General features: G+C 53.5%; 1 non-coding gene across 1 annotated transcript in view; it reads left to right on the forward strand.

Moving 5' to 3' along the window:
• The first annotated feature begins 3,863 nt into the window (after window positions 1–3,863).
• LOC124774244 overlaps window positions 3,864–5,000 on the forward strand; it is a 1,909-nt gene continuing 772 nt past the window's right edge. Inside the window, exon 1 of the ribosomal RNA XR_007015233.1 lies at window positions 3,864–5,000. This exon is cut by the window's right edge and continues 772 nt beyond it. This is a non-coding gene — a ribosomal RNA (small subunit ribosomal RNA).

Raw genomic sequence — 5,000 nt, forward strand, 5'->3', positions numbered from 1 at the left:
TCGACGCCACCCACAAAGCCTGCAGCCTCTGTCGACCATAGCACCCATTCTCCAGTGGCTCTGCCGCACGAAGCCGTGGACCGGCAATGACTCTACCCGCACCCGTTCGTGGACCACCCCAACCGCCAAACTCGCACCTCCAGCGGATGAACGGCGGACGTTTCCCGCACTCGTAAAGTGCAATCCACCCCTATAACTTGCGTTTCATGAAGAGTTATTTCCAATATGCGACATTCCCGCTGTCCGTATACATGAGCCGCGACCTGTACCACTTACGAGCGAGAGACGCGATCGCGTTGCTCACTGTACGGCGTCCGATACCGAGCCATCAGCATGTCGGTCCCCATGCGCGTTGCACTCGCACTCGCACTCGCACTCGCACTCGCAGTCGCAAAAACGTGGCGCAAATATATTACGCGGAAGAGTTATAACAGACCGAGCCCCACTGCATGGGGGGAGTCTTTGTCACTAATGTACACAGATGGAACATTTTGGACTGGAACCAGATTACCCGTACACACGGCGCTGATTAGTAATCAATGCAGAGCCATCAAACTACAGAAAATATATACAACTGTCCGTATACATGCTGAAAGAGTCTGCCCACAATGGGAACCACACGTCAGCCAGACACTCTGATCACGCACCACTCTCTGCTTCTAACAGGCGCACATACAATACGTAAGCACCAGCATGGAACAACATCCAGTGCATCCTCTCCGCCACATTACACAATCCACACTATCACAACCAGACCAGGAGGTCCATGCGGAAAATAGAATATCCCACCCTTTCGACATCCACCATTGCGCAGATAAGGCACCAACACCCACACATGTCCTATACAACGGTGCACCCAACATCACAATAGTACCTCCTGTCACAGCGCACAAACAATGACATGACTCAAAGACACAGGTGTGACACAAGCATAGAATTGGAGCGCCGCCTCTAATAAGCCAAAGGTGCATCCTGACGTGACAAATCTGATCATGTCACAAGCATTCACTTACTATAATCACTATCAACGAACCTGCCGCCCCCGCCCCCCCCCCCTACACCTTTCCTTACAACAACGTGTAACCGAACCTAACCTATGTTGTACCTTAACCTAACCTATGTTGTACCTTAACCTAACCTATGTTGTACCTTAACCTAACCTATGTTGTACCTTAACCTAACCTATGTTGTACCTTAACCTAACCTATGTTGTACCTTAACCTAACCTATGTTGTACCTTAACCTAACCTATGTTGTACCTTAACCTAACCTATGTTGTACCTTAACCTAACCTATGTTGTACCTTAACCTAACCTATGTTGTACCTTAACCTAACCTATGTTGTACCTTAACCTAACCTATGTTGTACCTTAACCTAACCTATGTTGTACCTTAACCTAACCTATGTTGTACCTTAACCTAACCTATGTTGTACCTTAACCTAACCTATGTTGTACCTTAACCTAACCCATGTTGTACCTTAACCTAACCCATGTTGTACCTTAACCTAACCCATGTTGTACCTTAACCTAACCCATGTTGTGCCTTAACCTAACCCATGTTGTGCCTTAACCTAACCCATGTTGTGCCTTAACCTAACCCATGTTGTGCCTTAACCTAACCCATGTTGTGCCTTAACCTAACCCATGTTGTGCCTTAACCTAACCCATGTTGTGCCTTAACCTAACCCATGTTGTGCCTTAACCTAACCCATGTTGTGCCTTAACCTAACCCATGTTGTGCCTTAACCTAACCCATGTTGTGCCTTAACCTAACCCATGTTGTGCCTTAACCTAACCCATGTTGTGCCTTAACGTAACCCACGTTGTGCCTTAACGTAACCCACGTTGTCCGCTAACGTAACCCACGTTGTCCGCTAACGTAACCCACGTTGTCCGCTAACGTAACCCACGTTGTCCGCTAACGTAACCCACGTTGTCCGCTAACGTAACCCACGTTGTCCGCTAACGTAACCCACGTTGTCCGCTAACGTAACCCACGTTGTCCGCTAACGTAACCCACGTTGTCCGCTAACGTAACCCACGTTGTCGCCTAAACCTGCTCTGTAATTGTTATACGACTCGTTCAATTAGTGTAGTGTTGCCCACCCGCAACCCTCGCAATATAGTTCGCTACTCGCACTGCCCGCTCCCCTGTGTATCGCTTCATGTTAAACACCTTGCAAGTCTTGCTGACTTTCCACATGCTCCTGCTGTACACTGTAATGTGGATGGCAGCAGGACGTACATGCCGCGCCCCCCCCCCCCCCCCCACACCTCCCCACGTCCCCACCTTGCCCCCTGCCTTCGCAAGCTGGTTGGTGAGAAGTTTGCATGTTCAATGCCCTTCGCATGCGACGTACTCAGGCTACGTTGTGGTGCGGCCTGTGTCAACTGTCCGCTGATGTCGTACGCGTAAACCACAATCTGTACTGCACATTCGTCCTTATGTACTGAATGATACATCGTGGCACATGTGTGACCGTACAACGACTGCGCCCAAAAACGGCGGACCATACAGTGCAAATATTGTGCACGCAGCTACGTGTCGTCTCCCTATGACAGCTGGATTGCAGTGTGGTACGCCATAGAGACGTGTGGGAGGAACGGACGCCGTGGATGGCGATCAGCATGAGCTGTCTGTTGATGTATTCGGACCTAGTCGTCTCTCCTCACACACCGTGATAGCATGGTGCACCGCGTTCCATATCTGCGACATGCTACAGAGGCCGGTTGACAGTCGTTCGAGCAATGGACATCGCATACGTACGGGGGCCACCTTCCACGTATTGTCTAGGCGTGCACATTTTGTTGCGTGTATGTGGGCAGACGTAGTGTGGTGTGACACCTGACACAGGCATGCAATAATCGTGGAAGTTGCAAATGGCGATGGACGCATACGTTTTCTGGTGAAGTTACGCAAATGAACAAATGGTAACCCGTTGTGGTGCGGTTGTTCTCGCTAGGGGTGAATCGGTGATGGCGACGGTAGGTTGAGGTACTAACCGGTTGTTCCAGCGATACCCACCATGCCGACGAAACTGAACGGCATCTGGGTGTGAAGCGATACGCGGCGGTGGCTGGGTGGGACCGTCCCCGGCCGGTGAGGGGGCGCCTCCCGGCGTGCTGGCCGCGCGGTGCGTGGGCGCACGCGCTACAGCCGGCTGGTGGGGGCGGCCAGTGGCAGGCGCGCCGGCCGACGGACGCGGCAGGCGTCGCAGCTGCGCGCCGGCGCACCCTGCGCGCGGCGCCGTGCGGCCAAAGTAGGTCCTCGCGGGCCCGGTGCGAAGCGCGGTGGACATCTTCAGTGTGCTGGTCCGATTGAGGACTGTGTGCGTTGAGGATGCGCCGCCGCCCGGCGCTCGGCGCCGCGACGCCGTCTGCTGCTCGGTCGCCCCAGCGGTTCTCGCTGGTGGTTTGTATCGCAGCTGTGCGGATGTGTTGGCGCGTGCGCTGTGCTGGGAGAGTTCGCTTCGGCACCCAAGTGGGGCTTTTGTCCTTCTGTGGCGCTGGCGTTGGAGCTGCCGGTCACCGTAGGTGGCGCGTGTTGTCTCCCGCCGGCAATGCCACGACAGCACGCTCCCGGGCCTCTGTCGGCAGCGGCAAGCTCAGTTGGGAGCACGGGTGGTCGCACCGAAAGCGTCTACTCGCCTAACTCCGGGCGATTGCGCCTCTCTCGAACCCGACCAAGTACTTGGGACGGCGCTGCGCGCCGCCGGGACCTGAGAGGGTTTCGAGGTGTATTGTGCAGGGGAGCTCAGCCTCCTCCTGTTTGCAGAATGATTGAGCGGACGCTTGCGTGTTCGCGCGGGCCCCCGGGACACACTCCCGGGCGGCCGGCTGCTCAGCTCTAGTTGACGCAGCTCCCTGGTTGATCCTGCCAGTAGTCATATGCTTGTCTCAAAGATTAAGCCATGCATGTCTCAGTACAAGCCGCGTTAAGGTGAAACCGCGAATGGCTCATTAAATCAGTTATGGTTCCTTAGATCGTACCCACGTTACTTGGATAACTGTGGTAATTCTAGAGCTAATACATGCAAACAGAGTCCCGACCAGAGATGGAAGGGACGCTTTTATTAGATCAAAACCAATCGGTCGGCTCGTCCGGTCCGTTTGCCTTGGTGACTCTGAATAACTTTGGGCTGATCGCACGGTCCTCGTACCGGCGACGCATCTTTCAAATGTCTGCCTTATCAACTGTCGATGGTAGGTTCTGCGCCTACCATGGTTGTAACGGGTAACGGGGAATCAGGGTTCGATTCCGGAGAGGGAGCCTGAGAAACGGCTACCACATCCAAGGAAGGCAGCAGGCGCGCAAATTACCCACTCCCGGCACGGGGAGGTAGTGACGAAACATAACGATACGGGACTCATCCGAGGCCCCGTAATCGGAATGAGTACACTTTAAATCCTTTAACGAGTATCTATTGGAGGGCAAGTCTGGTGCCAGCAGCCGCGGTAATTCCAGCTCCAATAGCGTATATTAAAGTTGTTGCGGTTAAAAAGCTCGTAGTTGGATTTGTGTCCCACGCTGTTGGTTCACCGCCCGTCGGTGTTTAACTGGCATGTATCGTGGGACGTCCTGCCGGTGGGGCGAGCCGAAGGCGTGCGACCGCCTCGTGCGTGCTCGTGCGTCCCGAGGCGGACCCCGTTGAAATCCTACCAGGGTGCTCTTTATTGAGTGTCTCGGTGGGCCGGCACGTTTACTTTGAACAAATTAGAGTGCTTAAAGCAGGCAAGCCCGCCTGAATACTGTGTGCATGGAATAATGGAATAGGACCTCGGTTCTATTTTGTTGGTTTTCGGAACCCGAGGTAATGATTAATAGGGACAGGCGGGGGCATTCGTATTGCGACGTTAGAGGTGAAATTCTTGGATCGTCGCAAGACGAACAGAAGCGAAAGCATTTGCCAAGTATGTTTTCATTAATCAAGAACGAAAGTTAGAGGTTCGAAGGCGATCAGATACCGCCCTAGTTCTAACCATAAACGATGCCAGCCA

The sequence above is a fragment of the Schistocerca piceifrons genome, unplaced genomic scaffold, assembly GCF_021461385.2.
Source record: "Schistocerca piceifrons isolate TAMUIC-IGC-003096 unplaced genomic scaffold, iqSchPice1.1 HiC_scaffold_961, whole genome shotgun sequence".
Taxonomy (NCBI): Eukaryota; Metazoa; Arthropoda; class Insecta; order Orthoptera; family Acrididae; genus Schistocerca; species Schistocerca piceifrons.